Consider the following 19,598-nt stretch of genomic DNA (forward strand, 5'->3'; position numbering starts at 1 on the left):
GTAAATATAACTGAAACTACATTTTACATTTACAGAAGTAAAACTAGCACTAAAATTATAGTGGAATTATCCTTTGTGTTCATCTTTGTCAATTAATTTAATCCACATACTTTTGTGGTTGAATTCATTTCGATATTAAACAAGAATATAAGCCATAAAATCGCATTTAGAATTTGGCAACATAGAAAAAAAGAGACTGAAAGAGAGACTGTCCGAGCTTTATTTAAGCAGAGATGGGCACTTCGGTCGTAACGTTTGCCCGTCATTGTTGGATGCCCACCTTTTGGCGAGTGCTTCCGCAATTTCGGCTGAAGCCTCAAATAAATACAGTACACCCAGTCCTCAGTCCATGTATTTTTACCAGGCTTCACATCATAAAGCACTCATCTAAAACGCGGAAGCGCTCACCGAAAGGTGGGCATCCGTCAACGACGTCAAAGTCTGTGGACTGTTACACAATAAATATGTTTTGCATTTGATTTGTGAACTGTCGTTTTAAAACTTTTTAAAAATGAGTTTTTACTACAATATACTTACAGTAATATGATGTGTTTTAATCTTGCACACAAGAAAAAAAAACTAAAAGTAATACTAAAACTAAAAAAAACAAGTAAATTCAAAAAATTTGGAAAACACAAAAAATGTTAAAAACTAACAAACCTGCTCTGAAAACTACTGCTAAAAAAAAAAAAAAAAAAAAAAAAAAAAGCAATTCTAAAACCCTGCTGCAAAGAGGATCGAGACCCGTGATGGAGCTAAGGTGATGTAGGTGAGAATGAGAGAGGAATAGCCCAAGGAGACATGGCGCTTGTCTGGCCTGCTTCCCGGCCTCCCGTGTTGGAGCTTGAAAAGGAGCAGGTCGTTTACACCTCAGTGCAAAAAAAAGCCACCGCCGCCACAGCAGCACCTGGTTGTTATTTAGCCTAATGGACTTGGGGCTTCCTCGATAGCTATCGACTTGGGCGAGCTTTTCGTTATGATTCGACTTCCGCGCCATTCCGCATCCACCGCCATTCTCCCCGCGGCTTCCTCCCTGCTCTTATCGCTCCCCACCCTTGCCTTTCTTCCTCTCCGCTGTTTATTTTGTTTTGTGGAGAGCTGTGTTATGACAAAGACTTCACTCCCCGGATGTATGCAGTCAGTGCTTGTGTCATGCCCTGATGAGGGCCCTCAGCTCCATGCCAGCCGCACCCAGGCTGCCCTTCCCATGGAGAGAGGGCCTAAGGGGGGGGGGATGACTCTTGCCCCACACCCTGTCCTGTTCTGCCTGGCGTTGATGTTAAACGTCACAGGCACAAAATGATATTACAGCATTCACACAACTTTTGATCTGACTGTCAAGTAGAAAGTGCTGACGGGCCGCTTCCCACACAGTTGTCTTTCCTGTCTCTTTGTGCCGACTTCATTCTTTTATGCTCATCCATCTGTCAGAGAATCGAGTTTTAAAACCATGGCATGGATGTCATGAACTCTGATAGTCACGTGAAACGCCCCAAGTTTTGCTTTGCCTTCTATTACCAATCATTCAAGTGAGTAAGCCACAAGCAACAATAGCAACAGTAGTGTCTTAGGGCTGTGCAATTAATGGAAATTCAATGACACTTTTAATTATGCCACTCCACAATTACAAAATCAAAAAAAAAAAAAAATATATATATATATATATATATATATATATATATATATGTGTTTTATAACAAAAAAATAAATGATCGTCCTACTGCACAGTGCACATGCTGCACTCACACTTACAAAATAAATAAATAAATAAATACATAAATAAATATATTAATCTTATTAATAATAATAATAATAATAATAATAATAATAATAATAATAATAATAATAATATATATTATATTATTATTATTATCTTACTGTAAATTCTGTTTGGTTCAAAAGGAACTTACATAATTATAGTGTTTCTATTTTTTTTAATTGGTCTTAATATTTTTAAACGTGTAAACATAAAAAAAAAAAAAAAAGGAGCTGCACTTCAAATTCAAGTTTTTGCCAACATAAATAAATAAATAAATAAATAAATAAATAAATAAATAAATTCTGTTTAGTCCTAAAGGAACTTACATAATTATAGTGTTTCTATTTTTTTAATTGGTCTCAATATTTTTAAATGGTTAAACATTTTCTTTTGTACCAAAAATAAATAATTGTTTGAATAATAGTGATTTCAATTATTGCCAAAAAATCGTAATTATTAATTTTTTCCATAATAGAGCAGCCCTAATGCGTCTTATACTGCTCGACAAAGAGGTACAAAATGAGTCTGAGTCCTGCAAGCTACAGTATACAGTACACACCGGTGTACTTACTGTATTGGCTTTAGGGGATTTATATGTTATGTTCCAAAACTGGAGTTGTAATTTTGCTTTTTACAAGTCGACTAAAGAACTTAACTCAATTTTATCTCAGTTACAACCCTGTTCAGTCAAGAAATAGGCTGACCTTTTTTTCCTCGGAGTGCACACACTTTGGTTATCATTTAGTCCATCTGCCTCACAGTCATGGGATCTATGTCCTAATCTCCTTTGCGTTTTCACCAGCAGTTTACTCCCACATTACCAAAAAAAAAAAATGCTTTCAAGATAGCTTAGAAACTCAAAATTCCTCAGGTGTGACTGTGACTGTAATATGTGTTTGTCTATAATAGCACTTGCTGTGAATATTGCAGATATTTGTGTTTTTAAATGGTTATTGACTGCATGTAAGCATATTCACAGACGACTTGGCATATGAATCAGACGCAATTTGAACTTGAAAGAGCTGTTTTACATGGACAACGTGGTTTACTTAAAAAATAAACGCAGGTCCATAAATGTCTGTTCATCACTTTCAAACAGCGTGACATGAAAAAGCCATAAGCAAAATGCTACATTTGCCTATATTTCCATTTGTTAATTTCCACCACACAGTCTGTCGTGTTTTAAGAGGTGCAACTTAATATTGCTTGAACTCCGAGACCTACCACAAAGATCTCGGGTAAATGGGAGGGAAGGAAGTGCACAGACAGGAGGACGGGCGTGGATGGAAAAGTGCGCAGTAACTTGGCTGCATCACACCCTTAAGTAACAACACATGGCAATGGAGGGTTCCCACATTCAGGCTCTGCATAGGCCACAAGGCTGCTGAAGGTCCAGGCCGCTCACACCCAGTGGACGCTGGGGTCCGAATGGGAAACTGATAAGGCTCTGCCATACCTAATTCCTTTCCATGTTCTCATCCTGGGTAGACATCACAATGGGCATGATTCATGGGGGTAATTCCACCAGCTACTGACTTGGCTCCTGCTTACATTTGCAAAGAATGTGACCTCACAATACGCTTCTTTCAGCCCTGTCTGACTTGGAGCAGCCTCTCCTTGAAGCCCCCTTCTGTTTGAGACTGCAGAGTGAGGACAGGAGAATTCGGCTGAAATGCAAGCAAGAGATGCAATGTAAGAAAAAGGGTGGGAAAAACTCTCCTCGTGCCCCATCCTTTCTTTTCCGACATCAGCGTCCTTCCCACGGCGGCGGCACTGCCGCCATTAAATAAATGATGTACGGGGAGGAGGACATTTAACTTGAATGTTAACCACCGTGGACACCGCAGGGACAAACCCTGATTGCGCAGGGAGAAGTTGTAGGTGTGATCCGTACATGAGCCACGGAGACGAGTCTCGACCGGGCGATGATTCAAGCGCGTACATAACTGTGTTTTGTAATGCGAGTCTCAAACAAACTGCAATCATAGATGGTCATTATTGAGCTGTATTGAAGCCCGTTTAATCCTTGGTTACATTCCATCTGTCACAGACACAAAGACCCTTGTCTTTATCTGCAGTTAGTGCTGAAATAAAAATTGGGCTTGTGGGCTAACTTCGGCCAAAGTGGGTTTAAAACTGACGGTACATGAAATAGAAGTAATCAACATTGGTGCCAAATGTAGGTTAAGGCAACATGTGGTCAACAAGGCCCTACAATAATAACAATCTACAATTTCATGAGTAAAGGTGCAATCTAAAGGACAGATATGCACAACAATCTGACATTAACCAGGCCTGTGTGGTCTTTTATTTAACATTCCACATCAGAGAAAATGGCTTCAGTTCTGTAGATTTCCCAGCTACAGAAGAAAATGACTTTAGGGAAAATGCCGAGCTATCAAACGCAGAACCCAGGATCATAAACACTCAAAATATGAAACAAGTAATGGCACACCATACGCATTAGAAGGGCGTCGACACGTTAGCAGGCAGAGGTGATTTCGTCATGTCACCCTCCTTCACATTCTGCCATTGAAGGAGAACAAATGATGATGTCATCACTGGCACGGGCCTCGTGTCTGAAAGCTTTTCATGCAACCGCCTCAGTTGAATGAAAGGCAGACATTACGCACGTGGAAGAGCTGAGACTATGCAATCACTAAAGCCATTTTTTTGTAATTGTTATGGAAAATCAAATAAGGTGAATGTTAAAAAAAAAAAAAAAAAAAACATCCACAGGAAGTGAGTTGCTCTGCCAATCACATATCCTTCCTGTCTCTAGCAGGCACTGGCGAAAAGTGAAAACCACCAAGTCGGTCATCACAGGGATTCATCAACTTACTTATCTCATTATTTAAATGAAATTTTCAATTGAATGCTTATTTAAAGCAGAAGTCAACCCAAAAATAGTCTTTACAATAATATGTTGCATGCATTCTGATTACAGCAATATTGTGTTTGTGGAATATGAGGTAAGCAGCAAAATCAATCTGTTTTTATCCATCTCAGGCCATTTTGTCATTTGCTGTCAATTGAAAATGACAACATAGGCTGTGTCCGAATGTCCAACAACACGTCATTCACTATATAGCCCCACACTATATAGTTGCCTAAGATGTAGTGCCGTCATTCTGTTTGGCCATTCAGACAGTCAACTATCGACTTGCTTCTTGTTGCATATCATGTGACCATCGTACATGTCATGACGCACCGCAGCGTAAGATCTCCAACTATTTATTCTGAATAAAAATGTTTATAAACTGTATATTTTTCCTTTGTTGTACATATTTTAATTAAAATTAACTAATTATCTTATATTATTACTAGCACTGTCACTCACACCCCTTTATTTCCTGCTTACAATGCATTGCGGTCTATATTAACTAGGGGTGCACCGATCGATCGGCCAGCCGATTTATCGGCCCCGATTTCCTTAATTTTGGAAGATCGGTGATCGGGCCGATCCCTTGAAAATGAACCGATCTTTTCCACCAATCTCATCTCCCTCCTCAGAGGTCTGAAAAAGTCAGCCACTGTCCTCTTCTGCTGAGATAACTAATAGGATTTTCATTTTTATTTAAGAGAACAAATTCATGTGCAGTAATAACAACCCATTTGTATTATTTCACTGATATTGTTCAATTTTTTTTCCACTAAAATATAATTGTAACACTCAAGGTATACGCTTTGTTGAAAAAAAAATTAAATAATCGTCATCGGCAGAAATCGGGATCGGCAGGTCAGACTTTTTAACGGTTATCGGTTATCAGCCGGAAAACTGTGATCGGTGCACCTCTAATATTAACCAATTGAGTGACCATTGATGTTCCCTACCTTTCCAGGTGAATTATGGGTAACTTTTAGTCCACTGTATTTATTTCTTTTGGACATTCAGACACTCCCAACAAAATGGCGTGACCCCTTAGTAGTGCACTATGTGGGGAGTATTCAGACACAGCCATAGTTGGTCAGGGCTCTACAACCAATCACAGTTCAGCTTCAGAAAACAGGTGAACTGTGATTGTTCGTTATCTGACCAAGTGTGATGACTAACAACAAAATAACTAAATGACCATCCCCTGATAGTTTAAAAACAGGTGGGTTTTTCTATTTAATTCATATTCCACAAACGCAATATTAATCAGAATATTGCGTTTAGACTAGTGGTGCAGCACAGAACATATTACTGTTTGTTTTGGGTGGACCTTGGAATATCACGGTATTTTTTTTTCCTACACACCTCTTCACTTGCTTCAAGGTGAACTGTTAGTGTGGTGTTTACATTCAAGTGTGAGTCATGTGTACCGTGCAAGTTTTCAAATGTAAATCAGAGCGCGGCGTTATCGCAGCCATCCTTATTCCTATATCAACATTCCCAGTCAGGCTGACAGGTCAATTGAACTGTGAAGTCACAGGACGGAAGAGGCCTTGTTTCACTCATGAGAAAGTACAATGATCGTGTGGGCAGGATATAGCTGACAACACGGCTAAATCCATTCAGTGCGCCTATTTTGGTGCGACGTCTAGACATGAAAACATTTTACTAGCCACCCTAAAAACAAAAGGGGGAAAAAAGTTGCACAAGACGAGACACCAGTGCCTGAAGACGAGGTGTGGGACAAGAGCTTGGAACTGATTTATTGCCAAGCACCTTACAGGGTGCATACTTCAACTCTAGAGATAAACTGTATTGGATGCTATCATGTGTTTATGCCCTCTAATGTTTTTGTTTTTTAATATGGTGTTTTAATGTGCTGATTTTGTAAAAATATTTATATAAATATATTTTACAAGATTCCGTTTATACATCAGTCTTTTCCACTTCATTTACAAAAAACTGCGCAAATTAAAATAATTGCGTGACCCTTTTTCGCTCCAAACTGAAAAAACATCTGAATGTCATCTGAACATCTCATCCAGGATACAGAGGATTCAATCTGACTTTTGATTCTTCTACCCATTATGCATCATTTTGCGAGCAATATCTGCTACTCAAATATTGCTTATTAACTCATTCACTCCCAACCATTTTCATGTTCTATTGCTATAAAAATATGGAACCTACCAAAATAAAGATTAAAGTCTCTTCTTTCATCAGGAAAAAAGTATATTTGAATCTGTTTTTACATTTTGTAGCAATTAGCATTAGAATTAGTTAAGTTTCATCATTATTCACAAACCTGTTGAAAATACTGGGAAAAGGAGCTTGTTGCAACATGGCCCTGGCTGATCTCTTATACTTTGCTGCCACCTGTTGGCCATTTTTTTGTTTTTTTGGATAACTACCATTGCTTTAAGCGACCTCTTCAGGTCAGAAACTGCATCAAAGCCTTCATAATGCTCCAGCATACAAAAACCTAAAAAACAAACAAACGTATAAATATGTTTTTGGGAGTGAATGAGTTAATGAATGAATGAGGGCGGCACGGTGATTGAGTGGTTACCATGTCCGCCTCCCAGTTCTGAGGACTCGGGCTCGAGTCCAGGCTCCGGCCTTCCTGGGTGGAGTTTGCATGTGCCCGTGTGGGTCTTCTCCGGGTACTCCGGTCGTCTCCCACATTCCAAAGACATGCATGGCAGGTTAACTGGGTGCTCCGAATTGTCCCCTGTGAGTGTGGATGGTTGTTCGTCCCTGACTGCCCTGCGATTGGCTGGCAACCAGGCAATGGTGTCCCCCGGCTACTGTCCGAAGCCAGCTGGAATAGGCTCCAGCACCCCCCGTGACCCTTGTGAGGAGTAAGCGGTCAAGAAAATGGATGGATGGATGGATGGATGGATGATTGATTGACTGAATTGTTCACATCTTTTGACTGATAATTTGCGGTTATATTTTGTAAACATGGGGACATTTAACTAAATATTAGTCAATGTGCTTGTATATATTTGAGACTATCAGTCTGATTTTAATGCTATGAGGCTAAACCCTAAACAAATTAAAATTTGCTCACTTAATTTTTGTTTTTAAAGCTCCATCCAACTCAAATTAATTTGACATTCATGTCAATAATAAGTTTTTGTCAACGTCTGACCATAACTAGATGCATACATCATAAAATAAATGACACACACACACAATTATTCATTTATTAATCTACCTGAGTTTGATTAGTAGTAATCTTCGTCCCTCCTTCCACACATACTTCAAACATGTAATAATAATTAGTGTTGTTCCGATACCGATACTGGTATCGGCAGAGGTGCCGATACTGCATTAAAACAGTGGTATCGCTATCGGTGACTACTCACAAGTAACATGCCGATACCATTAATTCCAACACTAACATAGGATTTTGGATGCAGCATCTTGTGTCTTGCTCGTGCACGACATTCACTGGTATGTGACATGTTCACTGCATGCCGATCTAAGATATCCTATTGGCCCTTGAATGCTCTGAACCAATAGCAGGACAGCTTTTTCATGTTGAGGAAAAAAAAACCTTAAGTATCGGTATCGGCCGATACTGCAAAGCTGGGTATCGGGGGCCAAAAAACGGTATCGGAACAAGACTAATAATAATAATAATAATAATAATAATAGGGATGTTTGAGACTACTTTTTTCAGACCAATACTAATACCAGTCCTCAACTCTTGAGAAGTCAACGATACCAAGTACTGATACCACTTGTACTTTTGATTCATATCTAAACAACACAGATAATTTTAAATAAAGATCAATACAGCCCAAAATATTTTTTTCCTTAAAATTGCGTAGAATATGTCAATTTTCTGCCAGACATGTATGTATGCCTTTTTAATTCTTGATCATAAAATCACAAGTACCGAAACCGTGAAATAAGGATGGGTATCGGCCCAATACCCAACATCATCATCATCATCGCTTTAGAGTTATATACTGATAATCTCCTTGAACATGGACAAAAAGATTGACTTGATAAAGAACGTTGTAAAATCACCACCATCATCGTCATTCATAATCCTGTGGTTTAGTCTAAAATCAATGACTAGCAAACAGGCTCAGATTACAATCTTTACTAGCTGAAAGGGGGGCAAAAAGAGAGCAACATATCGTGACCACACGATGGTGTTCTGTCGGGTAAAACAGTCACATAACCAAGATTAAACTTTAAGCGCAAGCTTGAGTCAAAAACAAGAGATTTTTCATGGTAACGGATACATGGAAATAGAAAACATGCCGCATACTTATGGATTCTCCTCAGACAGTGCGTGACTAAGAAGGAAAATTCTTGACTGATTTACATCGCTGTCACATCTAAGTGGCACTTCCGCTGTTCTTTTAAAACCATGTTTTACTGTTAAAACTGTTTTCCTTTTTAATTCTCTAGAATAAGCCGGCCCTCCCATTGTTGTCCGGAATGAGGACTTTGGGGGGGTGATGAAGAAAAAATAACTCACTGTGTTCTTTGACTGATTTCTTTCCTTTAGTCAAAAAGAATGGGTTTCGTTCTAATCTTGAGGAAACATATTGGTGTGAACACCCTGGTTCAGCCCAACGTTAATCACTGAGCGGCCCGTCCGTCTTGATTAAGAAAAAGACGAAATTAATCTGAACTTTGATACTGGAAGTGGAAACAACAGCACAAATTGAGCTGGAAGAAGGGCCCCACATTACATCTGGAACATCTGATGACTGATACTAATCAAACTGTAAATTTTACTCATGATTGAGAGACTGTTGGTTGTAATGAAATATCCATTCTTAATATTGTGCCTGTGTGACCAAAAGCACGATAGGTGCTATTATCGTTTTGGTTTTACAAACCATTTTTCATTGTACAATGTTTCCACTGCATGTGTTGTTTTTGCTAAAGCAGAGTGGAGCTGTGGTTTTGGGTTTATTTCTCTGGGTTATATATGTGACCATTCGATCCATCAGGAGCCATCCGCACAGTGTTAATTGACCACAGAAATCCCTTAGGCGATTTATGGAACATTTCGAGTTTGGGTCACTGGAAATGTTACTGGAAGGCGCAGGAGCAAGGATACATTTAAAACTGCAGTAAATGCACTGAACCAGGGGTCATTGACCTTTCGGAAATCGAGAGCTACTTCTTCAGTACAGATTAATGGAAAAAGTTTAATACAAACATCTGATTTTTTTTCTCATTTTACCTTGAATAATATTATTGTATTTTATTATTAAGAATTATCGATATGCATTAGCATGATGACATTGTTCATGTTGATTTCTCACAATAAATATCACTATACTACATGTATTTCTACAAATCTTTGCCAGTGTTTACATTTTCAAAATGATCACGTCTAAAACCTAGAAAATCACAATGTCCCATGATCCATCACCACGGGCACCATGTTGATCAACCCTGCATTAAACTATTCATTTCTGTACTGCTTTCACCTGAAATGCCACAATATTAGATACTAATGCACAACCCAGTGAAGTCTAAAACAATCCTGCTCAGTTTTGATAACTTCAACCCTTCAGAGAGGCAAGTTGTAATTATTTGTCCTCCATTCCGTTGCAAAGTCGTCGAAATCGTCATCATCCTCATTGTCTACAAACATATGTCAACAATATATCCCTCCCGACTGGTTCCACTGGTTCAAAGTCCTTAACCGCCCCATTTATTTCCCGTCACGTATTTCAGAACTGGCGCGTTGCCATGACAAATAACCCTAACTCGAGGCCCACGTCACCATCAAGTGTAAATTCTGATACATTTAACTGGCTAAGAGACTGAGAATTGGTGAAAAAAAAATAAAAAATCTAAATGAGGAATCTGATTTCCCGTCTTTAAAGGTAAAAATGCGCAACAGCGCTCCAGGATCTAGTGGTAGAAACGTGGTAATGCGCTCCCGGCCTAAATGGGTTGATTCAGAAAAAATGGGCTCTCCAGGGCAAAGACAGAAAATGTAAAGACAGACCAAGTATTTGAATTTTATATTCAATCTCCCAAATTAATATATCGGAGCTTTAGTAGAGGAAGTAATTAAATTAATAGTAAACATCATAGAATATAAATATCAAAGACATTGATTACAAATTTTTTCTCTACGAAATACAATCTGGCATAAGTAAGAGGTGACCCACTTTGTCTCTCTTTGTTATCCAAGCATACAGATGTGTGCGTGTGCATGTGTGTTTGTGTGTGCCGGAGGGTGCCGTTGCACTGCGGTCCATCTGGCCCTCTATAATCAGCTTTTAACAACAAATCTAAAAACAAAGAAGCACATGTGCAAGAACAGCCACAGTCACCAGCATCCAGTGCACTTTTTTTTTTCCCAACCTGTTTTGGTTTGTGGAGATCCAACTCACTTGACACGATGCAACCAGGTACCACACTGGGATGACAACGGAGAGCTTGGGATCCCGCTGTTGCATTTCTAGAGCAGTGTGTCAGTGTGTTTTGAAGGCATGTGCATGTGGCCTGCATCTGGACACTGTTAATTCTGTTTAATCCTTTTCCTGTCAACCAGCCAGCCTTGTGTTCATGCCCATGCAGTGTGTCACTCATCTTTCAACTGAAAGCACGCAACGCAATAATGTCTCGTTAACATGGAATAACAATATAAATGGTGGTGGTGTCAAGGTAAGATGACTTCTTTTAAAATACAATTTTTGGCTAGAATGAGAGTATAGAGTTAATAGTGACAATGCAGAAAAATATTACACTCACAGAAATATTTATTAATATTTGTGTAATTTTTTTTTCAAAACAAATTCCCATTTACTTTTTTTTTTTTTAGATAATTAAAAAAAAACAACTACCAAATAAACCTTATATATTCATTAGTCCAAATAAGCCTATTTATTTGTAATGCATAATCCTCAGGTTTATGTATTTAGTATTAATAAAGTATAATAATTATTAGTATTTTTTTATTTTCAAGTTTTTGGGAAGTCTGCATTCAGTTTCATCTCAAAAACATAAAAATGTAAAAAATGAAAAAGATGGACTTGTTTTTCATATAGCAGCGACGATATACTATTTATCGTGTAGAGGTAACCTGATTATTAAAGCGATACTTTACTTATTTAGCCATTTTCGGCAGTCAAACATTAATATTTTACCGATAAAAAGAAATTTTGATATTTTCATTGTTTTTCATGTACAATTAGTACCTTTAAAAACACATTTTGCAACTTTCTGTCGAGTGAAAATGACATCACAAGGGCTCTGGTAACCAATCACAGCTCAGGTTGTGAATGTCACATGACCAAACCTAGAAAACAGGTAAGCTGTGATTGGTTACCTGAGCTCTTGTGATGTCATTTTCAGTCGACAGCAAGTTGCAAAATGTGTTTTCAAAGGTACTAATTGTATATGAAAAATAATGAAAGCATCAAATTAATTATAGACAAAATATTAACTTTTTATTGCTATAATGGGCTAAATCAGTGAAGTATCCCTTTAAGCAATTCAAACGATAGATTTTCCATCCATCCATCCATTTTCTGAACCGCTTGTTCCTCACAAGGGTCGCGAGGGGTGCTGGAGCCTATCTCAGCTGGCTATGGGCAGTAGGCGGGATACACCCTGAACTGGTTGCTAGCCAATCGCAGACAATATATTGTATGTATTTTAAATAAATATTGTATTCATACTAAATACATAAACCTGAGGATTATGCATTTCAAATATAGACTTTATTGATGATTTAATGAATATGCATCATATAAGGTTTATTTGGTAGGTTTGTGTTAAAATTATCTAAAAAAAAAAAAAAAAAGTTAATGGGAATTTGTCATGTAAAAAAAATTGTATAAATCTTAAGTTAGACTTAAATATTTCTATCAAGGTAGGGGACACAATTCTGTTCTCTAAAGGCTACTAACAAATAATTGTATAATGTATACTTAGTGGAATGTTATCATGAACAAAATGATTTGGAGAATTGCACTAACCGTTTAACGTGCGGCAAATGAAGATGATTGCCGTGAGCATGCCAAAAATGTAACAGTGATTATGTGATGAGAGGTTTTGGGCTGCAGCCTTACTGAGAGAGTTGAGCAGACCTGAAAACAGAACATTTGAGTTTTTGTTTTTCTGCACTGGGAGACTGTTTTGGTGCGTGAAGTCTTGCATTGCCATGCTTGCCTACGCAGAAAAGCAGCACTAATGGATTTGGGTTACATTGCTAGATCAACTCGGCTCTCAGCGAACCTTTATGATCCATTACGCACAGGGGGATACTTTTGCCAGGGTGCCTGTGCCAGCTGGCTAAAATAATAGAGCCAGCTCGAGCGAGGTTTACACAATTTCTCTTGTTCACTCTTGCTGAATACATACATGTTGTTTTCTCATTATAAAGCCTCCTTGCGGTCGTGTCTTATGGAAATGCTTGATGGAATCGGGGCACATGCGCTGTGTGCAATATGTCTGCAGACAGCTCAGGGAGAGAGAATGTGCAGTGGTTAGAGTTTGGGTGGAGACGGCAACATTTACTGTAGAACTGCAGACAAATATGCATGGACTCCACCCTCGGTGAGTGATCAACTCCTCTGTCATCACGGTCTTTATCACGCAGACAGAGATTGATACCAAAGGTTCAAATTCTTCTGGATCTACCCTGGTGTTTTTTTTCCCCCCCTTTGTATGTGGAAACGTGACATGGATGCTGGCAGGCTTCCCCAAGTCGCATTCAGTTTTACAAGTGGCCTCTCCTTGACAATTGTCCGCACACGTCCTGTATTGCAAAACTGGATTATGACATTGCGGTCGTCTGTCTTCAGCAATCATCTAGTTCATTTGCCAAGATTATCTCCTGAGCGCACTTCTGTTTGAGCTCCCTGTGGATGACTCATTTTTCAGAAGGCCAATGCTTTTAATAGGTCAGGAAAGGCAAGGGAAGAAGACAAAGGAACACAAAGATTGATGGGATTTCTTTTGCAAGGAAAGCAATGATAACTTCAATTCATAATGTCTCACTTGTTATTCCTTGGTCTGGAGTAAACATGATCCGCCAGCATCGATTCAAAGCGGCACTCGCATGTAGGGGAATTCCAGGCTTTTATCAGATTACTGCACCAGTATGGCCGTTAACGCATGATATGTTTTTATTTTAGCAGACGTTATCTAGGTCGGAGGCTCTTTGAACAAGTGTCACTTTCACTCCGGCAGAAGGGAAACCATGCACCAGGAGGGGAGGTGGGTCACTGGCACTGGGCAGTGGTAATAGACAGGAAGAGAGGAAAGACAATGGTTCAAAGCATCGTCATTGGTATTTGATCTATTGTCCTCGCTGGTCTTTTGAGACCACCACCAACAAGGCATCATCTTACTCAAATTGACTTGGTTTTGTGGCGCTAAGATCTCTTATGAGATTAAGTGCAGGTAGCCAAAGGGGTTGACATTGAGGAGGAGTGGCTACTCCGAGCACTATAATTTGTGGGGAGCAGAATTTCAAAAGAAGAAAAAAACTGCCTCTATCATAATGCTTGTAGCAGTAGAAGTACCAGTGTTGATAATATTTGAAAAAGAGATGCAAGGTCCACATTTGCACATCTTCTACCACCACTTCGCTTTCACCCTCCTGCAACCTGATCAGTTGTTCATCCAAGAGCATGAGCCCTTTCCCTTAATTTGCCGACACAAAGTGATTGAACATTATGAAAAATCACTGTCCTATTTAAAAACCCACTTTGGAGACTGTCGGCTTTAGATAGTGTTGTTCCGATACTGCAGTGTAAAACAGTGGTATCAGTATCGGTGAGTACTCACAAGTAACATGCCGATACCATTAATTCCAACACTAATATAGGATTTTGGATGCAGCATCTTGTGTCTTGCTCGTGCACGACATTCACTGATATGTGACATGTTCACTGCATGCCGATCTACGATATCCTATTGGCCCTTGAATGCTCTGAACCAATGGTAGGACAGATTTTTCATGTTGAGGAAAAAAAAGCCTTAGGTATCGGTATGGTATCGGTATCGGCCGATACTGCAAAGCTGGGTATCAGAATCAGTATCGGAGGCCAAAAAAACGGTATCGGAACAACACTAGCTTTAGATAAGGCACCAGTGTGCCCAGCCCAGGTCAACAGGTTGGGCTGTATAAGGGCCACTGGGCCCAAATGTCATAACTTCTGTATTCTTTGCATTGAAAAAACCCCCCCAAAAAATCAGTGCCATCCAGGCCTCAATTTCCTCAGGACAAAAGTGGCCTTAACGAGAACGCGTCCCTTTTGCTCGAGACATACGGTAGATCTAACTGTCATCCGCATAACAATGGAAGGGAATAGCATGTTTTCTTAAGATGGAAGCTAGGGAGAGCAAATACAGAGAAAACAGCAGGGGCCCCAAAATAGAAGCCCGTGGAACACCATACGAGAAAGGGGCAACCAAGACTAACGCAAAAGGTTCTGCTAGTCCTATACGATCTAAACCACTCTTGAACTCTACCACTAATGCCCACCTGGTGCTGTAAATGAGCCAACAGAAGACATTTTAATGGTTAGCTTGGACTTTCCATCACAGAAAGTTTACTTGTACAGTGTGAACTGGAGATTAAAAAGAACATTTTTAAAATTGCAGTATGCATGCTCAGCTTCAGGGTGCCCCCAATCTTGATACTATATGCACGTATATTGTCAGAATTTTAGGCATGCGTGTATACTAATGTTCTGATTAAAGTTATTGGGAATAAGAGTGCAATTCCTGTTTTGTTAGGTAGTGGAAAAAAGATGGTGGGGAAAAAAAAAAGAAAAAGAAAAGAAACTGCCTTTCTCTTTGCGAGACTTTTTTTTCATGAATTATAACAACATTCTATTTTATTCTTGAGCAGATTTATGCCCCCTTGTAATTACCATTTGTCTCTACTCTGTCACAGAATTGATGGAATATGTTGAGAAAAATGCAAGGAAAAGCCAGGCAGGAACACATCTCAGAGTGAAACCACAATGGAGGAGACTTTGAGGATGCTAATTAAACAACATCGTGATTTACAGTAAGAAAACATGCACTCTTTCAATGCCAAAAGCTTGGTTTCTTGGAAATTGTACCACTTGGTCAACATGGTTCTATTTGCAGTAAAGGGGAAATCCAGGCGAAAGTGAAGACATCCAGAACTACACGGTTGTCAGCAGACCTGTACATAGTGTACACTCAATTACTTCAGGTCCATTTGTTTTTGTTTTTTTTACCTCTCTTCCTGATAACCATTGATTGATCCCTGATACTCAAGCAGCTCAAGATCCTCATCAGCTTCATCCAGCCTGTTGAAGTCCTTGCATTGCAAAACATCTCCGAGAGTTTCACAACTTGAATCTTCTGATTTGGTAATGAGAATGATTAGCCCTCATGGAATGCCGTCCCAGCTTCACAGCACGGACATTGGCTTGCTTCGTGAATGGATGGGCCCGAGATGTTATCTGGCCTTAGGGAGGATGTTTGGGGAGTGGGAGTGGAAGGGATGTGGGGCTTCAGTGTGTTAATGCAGCTAACAGCCAGGAAGGCAGAGTGTTGACTCTGCAGATTTAAGCCCGCTACTGATGGCTATGGGGCTAAATGCTGACCCCATGGACTAATAAAGAAAATCACCTCAGGCACGAGCCGCGGGGGTCAGAGGTAACAGCGTGGCTGGGAAAAACACAGGCCACGGATTTCCATCACTACGCTGCCTAATTGAAATGACAGTTAAAGACCGATGAGGGTAACAGTGTTTATTTGCTTCTTTGTTACGCGGTGAGCTAGCACAAAGATATGCCTGCCCCGGCCAGGGTTGACATCGCTCCTGTATGCTGTCTGGCTCCGGGATCTCTACACTAGTACAATAAGGACTTCCTGTCTGCCGTCAGATTCCGATGCATTCCATTCAAGTCTGGGATAAGGCAAAGGCGGTGTGACGTGATTGTGTTAATAGGGTTTGTGTGTACAAATCCTACTCACGCTAACAACATAGCTGTGTTCACTTAATTTACCATCAGGCCAAGTTGGAACCAGCTGGGGTACAGCAGTCTGCGAACAGGACCCCACCAGATTCAGCTGTCTAAGCTATAGTCATTTCCTTCCAATATATATTTGATATATATTACAGAGTAGGAGAGGGCTGTTCCTAATTTGACATTTAAACAGCCTATTTGCTACAAAAAAATATATATATATATTTAAATTTTTATATTTTGCCTAGCAACAAGTGGCTGTGAAAACATGTTTTGGGACCAGTGAAAAGAATCAGAGCAATTCCATTTAACGATATTGCCATCTGAAGATTTTATTTGAATTGTGAATCACAAATGTTTTCTGTTCATCTACCACAGCTTTGAAAGAGGAATAGTAAAAATGGCAGAAACCTTAAACAAATTCAGTTTGAGGTTGGTCTTTATTAACCAAATTACCAGGAACAAATACAGTACAAAATAAAAATGATTTTTAAAATATATAAATTAAAAACAACAACAAATAAATAAATATGTCCCATGAATGTAACACAACACTTCAGCGTAGCTTGCCAAACATATAGTATACGATATGCATGGGGTCAAGGTCAGAGATACCAAAGAGCTAAAGTGTCTTGTTTGAGCAGCAATAATGCCCTCATAGGCAAGTATTCCGCATTTGGAGGAAAAGAGCACTCATATTCCATCACAGATGACAAATAACACCATTTATGTGGTGTCACTCAACAAGCATACCGCTAAAATGACTATACCACAAATTATATAAATAAGAACTCCCAAATGACACCCAAATGATTTATTTGTCCCCAAGTTTATTGGTCCAACACTAACACAAGCTTCTTTTTTTTTGACTGGATTGCGAATCAGCCGTGCCAGATGTAATAGTTCTGCTCCCAAAGAAAATTCCTTGTTTAAAACAAAAATAACATTGTGTTTGAGGATATTATAAAATGTGTAAGTGTTGTACATTTTAGGGGCTGTAAAAATGTGGTCAGTGTTTGCCAATAACTACAATAACGGAATATGATTTACGCCTTCCTAGGGCTGCCATCTTACAACCCTCCAATGTGTAGACTTTCAGTCATTCAGATGCATAAGCATTTCTGCAGTGGCTCTCAAACTTTTTTTTTTTCCTTTTATTACCTTTTTACTACCTTAAAAAGTACAAATTTCTCCAAATACCACCTTCATGACCGTCATTAAAATACAGTAGAGCAGTAGGCCCAAACTTTCACCAAAAACATGACAGGTTTTATTTCTAAAAAAAAAAATAAAAAAAAAATTGCAAGTCAGTGTAACAGTTTGAACATTAGCACTGTGTTTAAAACACAATAAAAATATATACAGAATAATCTGTATATAAGTCATGATTGAAGCACATACAAATTCCCTTCATTTCCTTGCTATCAGATATTTTCATTCATTCTGAAATTGTAATTTTGAAATTTGAAATAATTTCAGTTATTGCATTGCAGGGAGCCTGTGTATCATTCACAACGCCAAGAATCACTGTCGTAGATTAAGTCACTACATGATAATCATTGTCAAGTTGAAAAAAAAAAAAAAGCTGCAGGCAGCTTTTATTGGACCCTTTTAATGACTTAATATAAAATATTTTATTGAATACTTTAATGTGCACTTAATAAAATGTTTGTTTGGATCCTTCGGCATTTCCAAATGATAAATTATCTCAATCTGCCATGGTGTGAATCTGATTATTAAGCATAAAGTCTTTCAATACATAAACTATAACCATTTCAAAATGATTTTTCATTGGGGCCCCAAAAATAGCAGCTGACAAGATTTTGACAAATATTTCACACCGACTGTATGAAATATAAACTGCATTGATTATGCATTCAAAATCAAAGTAGAAGTTGTAAAATCATGGGCTACATGTTAGAAAGTTATTTATGACAATATTTCTGATGGAACTTCATCACATAAACATAACATCTGAAAAGGTCAGTTAAAGCATGGTAGATTTGTGTTGTTTTTTTTTAAGTGGTAGATTTGATTTTTTTAAAGACAAAATATTACTCATGGTTTTAAAATTTTGTTCAGATGTCATAAACTGTAAGCAACTTTACTCAGCCTATTGTGAGTATTGCATAATAAAACTAGAACTTAGGATATTTTTACAATTCTTTATGAATGCACAACAAAGTATGCATATTACTACTTTGACACTTTTAACGAGAATTGACAAAACGTTTGGGTTGTACATTATGAAGATAGTTAAATACTTTTACCCGTTCTAGAAAACATTACTATTGTGCTGTGTTAACACTTCAATGAAAACTCATGAGGCTACGCTAAATTTGTCCCAAAGAAAAGCCGTCCCTGAACAGTGCTGATCGTGTTGAGGCCTGTGACCACTGTTGCCATCTGCTCACTATTTCCCCTCCAAAAGATGATAATTGAAGCTGAAATCACTTTTCTTTCTTGCTTGAAGAGAGAAAGGGTCTGTCACTGAAGTCTCCACCACAACAGTTAAGAACCGTGTTTGTATTCTTTATAGAGCTATTTGCCCTGCTTGGCTCTTGAAACATCTGCACCCCAGGTCAATATGGGCCATCTAATCACCTGACACACTTAATTAAAATCTCACAAGAGGCATCAAAGGACATGGTGCCCAAAATGGGGGAATGTCGATGCGCCGCCAGCGGTGTGCTTTGCAGGGCCTTGTATACAATAGAGGATGCGAAAAATCCTTCCTCATCTTTGGTGAAAATAGGTCACTGTTGGCAGCTGAGGCTAATGGGTCCCAGGTCTGGCCTGTTGTCAAGCGTGCTGCTCATCGAATTTAACACCCTTTTGTGCCAGCGTCTCGGCACTAATCTGTCTTTTCACTGAGTGTTAAAATTAATTTGCGGTGATTTCTTTGAAAGCACGTGGATCTCTTCAGGGACTTCAAACGTGACAAGTTGCCACTTGGAAGCCTTTGTCCTTGATCTTGCCCATTCTAAACGCTCGTGACAGGAGCTTT

General features: G+C 38.9%; 1 protein-coding gene across 5 annotated transcripts in view; it reads left to right on the forward strand.

Annotated features, from left to right (window-relative positions):
- Positions 1 to 10,940: 10,940 nt before the first annotated feature.
- Positions 10,941 to 19,598, forward strand: part of LOC144001105 (uncharacterized) — a 40,070-nt gene continuing 31,412 nt past the window's right edge. For 2 of the 5 annotated variants that reach the window (XM_077495117.1, XM_077495114.1), the window contains exons 1-2: positions 10,954 to 11,294; positions 15,541 to 15,657. The gene's annotated coding sequence lies outside the window, so the exon portion shown is untranslated. Of the gene's footprint in view, positions 11,295 to 15,540; positions 15,658 to 15,740; positions 15,829 to 19,598 lie in introns of all 5 variants that reach the window. The other 3 variants (XM_077495116.1, XM_077495115.1, XM_077495118.1) reach the window with 3 other exon arrangements.

Source organism: Festucalex cinctus, chromosome 14 (genome assembly GCF_051991245.1).
Source record: "Festucalex cinctus isolate MCC-2025b chromosome 14, RoL_Fcin_1.0, whole genome shotgun sequence".
Lineage (NCBI taxonomy): Eukaryota > Metazoa > Chordata > Actinopteri > Syngnathiformes > Syngnathidae > Festucalex > Festucalex cinctus.